Source organism: Mastomys coucha, unplaced genomic scaffold (genome assembly GCF_008632895.1).
Source record: "Mastomys coucha isolate ucsf_1 unplaced genomic scaffold, UCSF_Mcou_1 pScaffold20, whole genome shotgun sequence".
In the NCBI taxonomy this organism is placed as follows: Eukaryota; Metazoa; Chordata; class Mammalia; order Rodentia; family Muridae; genus Mastomys; species Mastomys coucha.
In genome coordinates, this window is record NW_022196903.1 from 353,641 (window position 1) to 362,128 (window position 8,488).

Consider the following 8,488-nt stretch of genomic DNA (forward strand, 5'->3'; position numbering starts at 1 on the left):
TGTGCAGTCCTTGGTTGGTGGTTGAGACCCTGGGAGCTCTGAGGGTACTACTTAGTTCATATTGTTTTAAACACATATCCTTAAAATTTCGTATTTTATTTTATAGTGTTTGAATTCTTAATTTAAAGCCTACTCAGTTTCTTATTTTCTAAAATAACAGGACCCATGAGCTTCGTTTTTCTGTTGTTCTGTATCACTTCTCCAGGCTCTATGCCTAGGACCTGTCTGCTAAATTGTCTTTTCCTTCTTTGTGCCTTTTGTGGATGGATAAGTGTCTCCAAAAGGTCCTTATGATAAAAGTGTGGTCACAAGCATAGAGCTCGTCTGTGAGGTTGTGGAATCATTAGGAGATGATGTTCAGATGGAGGATGGCGGAAGCTGTGTTACCAGAAGCGTACATTTGAGGAGATGTTGGGACTGGACCTTCCTCTTTTCCTTCCTGGTCACCAGGAAATGAGTAGCATTATACTCTTCTGTATTTACCAGGAAATGAGTAGCATTATACTCTTCTGTATTTACAGACTTGTTTCTCATCACAGGCCCTGAGCAATAAGGCTGGTGACTGGGTTGAAATAGTTGAATGTGTGAACTAATACCAATCTTTCCCCTTTAAATTTATTATCTCAAGTATGTAGCTATAGCTAACTAAACCCTTGCTGGAGAATTTTAATAATTCCACAGTTACAGAACCTATCACTATATTTACCAGGACATATATTTCATTTGTTTTGTGTTCTTGGAGATTATACATATCTTAGCATCTAACAGGATTTCAAGAAACTATAAAAATAATTGCATATTTATTTTTTGAGAATATATTTTGAGTACATTCATACCCATTTCCAATTCCTTCCACATCATCCCCATTTCTTTACTCATTCAACTTCTTTCTCTCTCTCTCTTATCTCTCCTTTTATATCTCTCATTTAAACAATACCTGTAAGCAGGGAGTTATCTGACTACTCCTGGACGTGGGGACTGCCCTGAAGTGTGATTAATATACCAAGTGTCACTCCACTGAAGAAAACTGACTTAGTAGTGAATGGAAAACTTTTTTCCAGATAAATTTGTCACTTCAGTACAACTATTCCCACATCATAGATGATGAGGCAGATAAATACATCAAAATATCTTTAATCATCATATTCTTTGTTCAGTACATGAAAAATATTCTGCAGAATATCCAAGACATCTACTTGAAACTTACATTCTTCACAAGTCTATAGGTTGAGGAATAGAGGGTTGGATTCTTATTCACTTTACTTATACCACTTTCACCTTATGTCTTTGATCACCAGTAATGTAGTTTCCATATCACTGTTTCCTTCTGTCAGTATGTAGAGAAGTTAACCTTCTTATGTAGGGTATTAGTCATTCCTAGCTGCTTTTAATTCTACCATTAGATGACAAATAAGAAAGTGGATTTTTCAGATCTTGAAAGCAGAGAAGGAAGCAGGAGCCACTAGGATTACATTTTCTCACCACGGAGCATCAGTAAGATTGTGTTCCTTCATTATTGCACATTTACTCATCCAGTGTATACTTAGGATCATACCATGTTGACTAGCAAAAGAGCTAACAATGTGTAAATTTACTTCCTTATAAGGAGCTATCTTTTTGTCTTTTTTGTGTTAAAAAGTGTCTCCCAGTCTACCTTGGGCTACATTATAAAAAATTTTGTAGCTTTGGCCTTCAAACTCTACACATATATTTTTTCCCCTGCATCTAATTTTTCCATTGTCAGTGCTGTGCTTGGGTTAACCATTAGTAATATTGTCTTTTTCTGAAGTCTGAAGAAAAATGTAATGGAGATGAAAGTTTCTAAGAATTGCCTAGAGTGGAGGAGGTATAAAATAATGTCCTTTGAGAAACATTGCAATCAGTATAAGAATGAATAAACTAGAAAGTTTAGAGTGGTAGCACATAACTGTAATCCCACCACTTGGGAGGCAGAAGCAGAAGAATCTTGGTTTCAAGGCTAGAATGTACTATCAACAGTATAAAAGGACCTAGTCTCAACAAATCAATACAACCACCACCACCACCACCACCAATGACAAATGACAAGTGTCAATTGCTTCACATCAAACCAAGAACTTTGTTAGGAAAGTTTTTGAAGGAATACAATGTATCCAGTTTACTCTCAACTCTACTCACCTTGACCCAAACATTTGTAGATAGCATCATTGTCTCCTCAGTAGGTTCTGGGTTTCTAGTTTGTTCTCTGTGTCCTCTGTGTAGCAACACTACATGTCCACCAGTAGGCAGTATCCATGAATAGTGTGATCTGAGTCCCTTCCCTTTGGGTATTATCAGACCACCTCCCTCACTCTAGTGTTCTCTGGCTTCGACACTTTTAGAAGTTCTAGAAGGATACTTTACAATTTCTGTCACATTTGGAAAAACCTGTTTTGAAAGAGCATCTTGCTGTCACATCTCTGAGGCTGTTTTCTTCTCTTTCTAGCAGCATGAGCCCAGGGGCGCTACTTAAAAGCAGAATATTAGAGGCTATTCAGAATTCAATGCTAAATATATAGACCATATCATTTCAGTCTTTTTGGTTGATGACCAACTGTTGTGTTCTTGAGTTCCATGTGACAGCGTGGGAACTGGCTTAGGAAAAGAAAAAAATCATGTTTTTGTCTACTGTATTTTAAATGCCCACACAAATACAGTGCCTCCTTCAACCATTTAGCAGTTATACTTCTGATGCATTCAAATTATAGTAATTAATAGTAATCATATGGAAGTAAATCAACATTTGCCACAGAGTGCTTGTTTAAAGGCACAAATTATCATTATCAAAGCTTTCAAATGTCAAATGATGCATAATAGATACAAATATGATTTTTTGCCATAGAACTTTCTCATTACAATATTGTTTCTTCTAAAGTGACTTTTTGAGTCCACTAGTTTTCCTTTCCAAGATTTCTGAATTCTACCTGTTAACACATCATAAGGTAAAGCTCTACCACCTCTATAGTTTTGCCTTGGAAACTGGATACAGGAAAACTTTAGAAATAACAACATAATTTATGAGCCTCAAAGGAGCAGAATGAAAAGTAGACTCTTTCTAGGAAGTAAAGTGAAGAATTAATAACCAAGGGAAAATTGAAGGTAGGGGTCCATGGTAAATGAATTTGATGCTTCAGATATCTCGCAAGGCTATCAAAGTTCCATGAACTATTCCTGGGCTGGCTATAGAATTGGGTTAAACCAATAATTTCTTCTACTTTCACAGTCTATATCTGGCAATAATGTAGTAATCAGTATTGATCTTGAAGGGAGTTGGAATGATAGGCTCAACTACTTCTTAGTTTGATCAATTCTTAGATATGGATTCAATCTTAAAAATCTATTCTTCATAAAATTATGATCAGTGTAACAACTTCTGACAGAGCATTGACAGCATAGTAATAGATTTCTGTCAATGACACAGGAGGAAGCTTCAGTATTCAATACTTACCAGATGATTTTAGATAGCTATTTTTTAAAAAAAACTACAATTAGGAAGAGTTTAGAAATGGCATATTTATGTTTTAAGCTTTTATTATAAGAACTCTGATCTCACTCAATCTATCTATCTATCTATCTATCTATCTATCTATCTATCTATCTATCTATCTATCTATCATCTATCTACCCACCCAACAACCCACACACCCAACTACCAACCCATCCAACAACCAACCCACCCACCCATCCATCCAACAGCCAACCCAACCACCCATGCATCCATCCATCCATCTATTCTACCATTTATCTGCCTGTCCACTTACCTACCTACATACCTGTCACCCTGTCATCTTCATATACTCCACTCTAAGTTTTGCAAATCATATTTTTTTTGCAAATCATAATTTTTTCATGCTACTTTGATTTTAGAAAGAAGCAACCCCCCAAAACCCTCTTTACACTTAATTGAATTCTCATCACTATTTATTATAATTCATTCTCTAAAATTCAGAATTCACATTATATTTTCCATTCAAGTTTCTATGTTTTATTCCATATGTTGCTGTTGTATTTTGTAAACAAATTACCTCATACTTACTGCTTTCATCAAATTGTTTTGTTAGCATACATTAATTATGCAAATTAAAGGATTTCTTATGCCATTTCTGAATATATGACAGTAATACTCTAAAGAGTATTTAAACATAGAATTCTAACCATAATTTAGGAACTATTTCTATAAGAATATTCTCTAAAAATATTTATAATATTCTTTATTACTTTATATAGAGTTATTTACTGAAGTCTATTTTCCAGTTCATTGCTGTGCATCAAAAAACAATTAATTTCTTCATGTTCACTTATATTCTATAACTGTTAAACTCTATTTTTAGCTCCAATTTCCTTTTAATTATATTCTTTAGGGGTTACTACATTTATAATAATGGTGTCTATAGTGACAGATCAGAATATTTTTCTGCTTGCTATCTATATTCATTTAGTATATTTTATTCTCCTAAGTATAGTTTGTCAGAGCTGAATCTTATCTATTTCTCAACTTTAGGGAGGCTAACATGACAGTGAGTTAGGTTTTTTTGTACATGTTCTTTATCACAATATGACCTGCTTTTCCCTCTCTTTTTGCTATTTGATCTGCCACAGATTTGTAATGGGATCATGAGGGAATGTTAAATTTTGTCCTTCTACAAAAATTCTGATATGATTTGATAGTTTTTCTTTTTTATTTGGCTCTTTTTGGACAATGTATTTTGATCATATCCCTCTCCCTTCCCAACCCCTCCTATTTCCTTCTCACCTCCATACCCATCTAATGTCCTCTCTCTCTGTCTCTCTGTCTCTGTCTCTCTCTCTCAAAAACAAAACAAACAAACAGACCCAACGAGATAAAAAGACACCAAACAAAAGTGAAAAGCACATAGAAAACATTGTGTGCATTTGTGTGGGGCAGCTTCCCCTGGGTGCCAGGCCTGCATTGGACTGTGACCCATACACCAGAGACACTCTGCTGAAGAAAACCAGTTTTCTTTTTTCAAGCAACTACCAATTGCAAATAGCTTCTTAGTAAGGGGTGGGACTTTGTGTTTTCTTCTTTTCCTTCTTAGTCCTGAGACTTTTTTTAGTCTGTTAACATTAAAAAAGAATGGTTTTACTTTTTAAAATGAAAACTAAGGGCATGCAAGCCAAACCTCTCTTAAACATGGTATAATATTCTGTTACTTATTGGACGTGTATTATTCTTTTTACTTTTTAAAAGTTGATTTGTTAAGATTTTAGGGATCTATATTTGTTTTCTATAGTAATATTCACAAAGTTCCACAAATTTAGCTGATCAATAACTATTTCATAGTTTTGTAGGACCTAAATTTATTATGGCAAGGCTGAATATTTTCTGGGTTTCAAGGGCTGAAAGTTGAGTTTCAGCTGGGTTGCATTTTCGACTAGAGACTCAAGAGAAAATGAGTCTCAGGATTCATTCAGGTTGTTGGCAGAATTCATTCTTTTATGTTTATAGTGCTGAGTTCTACGTTTCCTTGCTGGCTGTCAGTGTGGAGCTGCTTTTAGCAATTAGAGGCCAGGTTCATTCCTTTTCACGCTGTCCCCAGAATCGCCAGGCTTGCTGTGCTATATCAAACTCTGTTTTGGAAAGTCTGACTGCTTCTTTACTCAGTGGGAGAAATTCTCTACTTTTACATGTACATGTGCTTTGATGAGACTCACCTAGCTATGGTAAGCGCTAAGGATAACTCTGTAACCTATCCTAGCCACTGGGGTAAAATCTGTCATATTCAAGATTCAGGCATTACGCAAGGCAGAGCACGTCCCAGAGTGGTCAAGATTCTCGAGTCAAGCTTGCAGCTCAGCCTGCCACAGGATGCCATCTGGCCCTTAAAGTCCTTGCCAAAGCACAACTCCTTCTCCCTCACACCCCAGGATTCCAAGAGCTTCACCCTGTTATAACATTGGCCCAGATCCAGAAGCTCATCTAAAAGCTCATTAGCTGAAAAGTCCAAATCCTGAGTCTGAGAACCGTTAGAAAGTGGCAAGTTGCTTCCCCTCCTGTAATCAGCAATCTGAAAGACACAAAGCTACCAGGCCGACCAGTTCTAGATAGCAGCTGACATGGTGGCCACAAGTTTGACTAGACAGTCCTTGAAACTCATTATACCTTTATTTGTAGTGATAGCAGAGTGGGATCACCATCCAAGTGGGAGCAACCAATCAAGTATAGGCACAGTATGATGTATGTAAATAATACATATGCACTGAAATTTTCTTTTTATTTGTCTTGTTTTGATCTGTTGAGAGCAAGTTGAAGTTGGCCTTCAATTTGCTATGTAGCCAAAGATAGCCTTAAAGAATATCTGCATCCAACTTCCAAGTACTAGAATTATACTTGTGCAGCTTTGGCCCTGGCTCATGCAGTACTGGGGATCAATCCAGGGCCTCAAGCAGACTGGGCGTGCACTCTGAGGACTGAGCCATGTTTCAGTACTCTATTATTAAATCATTGATTTCTGTTTTTAAATTTACTATTCTCTTCTCTCCCCTTGCTCTGAGTATAATTTGTTAACCTCTCTAGTTTCTAATGAAGAAGGTAAGACCATTGATTTAAAATACTCTGTTTATATATGACTGACTGTCCATTTTTAACTTCATTCAAAACTAAAATTTTATGTTTTGCTTTAATTCTACTCCAAAATATTGATGTATTATACTTTTTTGTTGCTTCACAATGTTTTCTAATTTTTGTGTGTGATTTCTTCCTTGCTCCATGGATTCCTTCATAAGAAGACTAGATATGTGAGGAATTTTCTAGATATTTATTTTGATCTTTTGCTGGTTAACTTTATTTTTGCTAGGGAGTATAAAAATTTCCACTTGTAAACATATTTGAAAGATTTATCTTACAATCTATCCTCTGACCATGTATATTTTATAAGCACTTTAAACAATTATGTATCTTGAGCTTTTTGATGTACTACTATAAATAACTGATAATTAGGCTCATTTGGATAATGATGTCATTTCATTTTTCAATTTATTTCTTGGGACTGTGAGTTGGCTCAAAGGATTAAGGAAGACCTTTAATTACAGACCTTTTTGTAGAAGTACCATCCTTCCCTGGACATTGGAATTCCTAACCGAGATAAGACAGCTCTTTGGTGGGATATGAATGGTTGGGATGTATTGGCCTAACTACTTAAGGGACATAAGAATTTTTTGTTCTCATTCCTTTCCAGTTCCCAGAATGTCACACAGCAGCCAGTTGTCTTGGGTGAATTTACATGTTACAGTAGATATTTTTCTATATTCTCTATTTACTTTTCAGGAAAGCCTTCTGAGACTGAATTTGTTCATCAGAGGATAAACATTGGTGAGTTTCTTCTGGGCAAACCTAGCTTCTATCGAGTTTTTTACCCTTTAACTGTTGGTTGTAGAACTAATTGGTCCCATATCACAAGTTCTTTGCAGATATCTGTGTCCTCGGGAGTTCTTTCAATAAGGTAGGAGTCCCATGTTAGAAAGTTACACCACTGTGCCCATAGCAGAGGATGGCTTTATCAGTCATCAATGGGAGGAGAGGCCCTTGGTCCTGTGAAGGCTCCATGCCAGGACCAGGATAGGGAAGCAAGAGTGGGTGGGTTGGTGAGCAGGTGGAGGGGAAGAGGATAGGGGTTTTTGGAGGGGAAACCAAGAAAGGGGATAACATTTGAAATGTAAATAAAGAAAATATCTAATTAAAAAAAAGCTACACCTAATTGAGTTGCAGATATCTTGGGCCTCTTTTTCTCTGGAGGTTGTCGTGTTAGAACTCAGGGTCACTGATCTCCTGCCTTTCCATAGGATGGCCCTTTAAATACTTCATCAAGGCCATTAATGACAATAACAAAGGGCTGCCCAATGAGGTAGAAAAGGTAGACATGACATTGTGCAGTAAATTGAGGATGACAGCAAAGAAATGAGACAGTATTGCAGAAACAAGGCCAATGAGAGACCTAGGACAGTTTTCAACCAGATCCCTCCTCACTAAGATAGAACAGATGGGACTGAGTAATGTCTCAAGGTTCTTTCACAGGGTGAGAGGCTCCTGAAGATCTTCTGAACAAAGTTTCTCCAAGTTCTCTGACTCTCTGGAGTGACGATTCAGAGATTTTCTCCCTGCATCCATCGCTCCTCCACCAGTGCAAGAACAACCAGTCTGCATTAGTCTACATTTGTTGTTCGAGAAGGGCAATTACTAATAGATAAACTCATGAATGCGACATCAAGCCCTATCCGACATGCTCACCACTTTTTTGATATTGTCCTTCGAAATTTCCCCGCATATTTCCCTTCTAACACTCAAGAGATCACCAGTTCCCAACTTAGAGATTTCATTCTTGATCTCTTTCTCCAGGGTGATCTCATGGATTTCACCTGGGATGAAGTAATGCAGTTCCTGGAACTTCCATAAAATATGCCATTATGTCTCTCCTTACAATAAAAGTGGATCTCGATCTTGGTTGTCTGT

At 36.8% G+C, this 8,488-nt stretch overlaps 1 long non-coding RNA gene across 2 annotated transcripts in view; it reads left to right on the top strand.

The window, feature by feature from the left end:
• Positions 1–8,474, top strand: part of LOC116098537 — a 36,279-nt gene extending 27,805 nt beyond the window's left edge. Inside the window, exons 2-4 of one of the 2 annotated variants that reach the window (XR_004121863.1) lie at positions 7,307–7,351; positions 7,440–7,481; positions 8,054–8,474. This is a non-coding gene — a long non-coding RNA (uncharacterized LOC116098537). The remainder of the gene's footprint in view (positions 1–7,306; positions 7,352–7,439; positions 7,482–8,053) is intronic. The other variant, XR_004121862.1, reaches the window with a different exon arrangement.
• Positions 8,475–8,488: the final 14 nt, after the last annotated feature.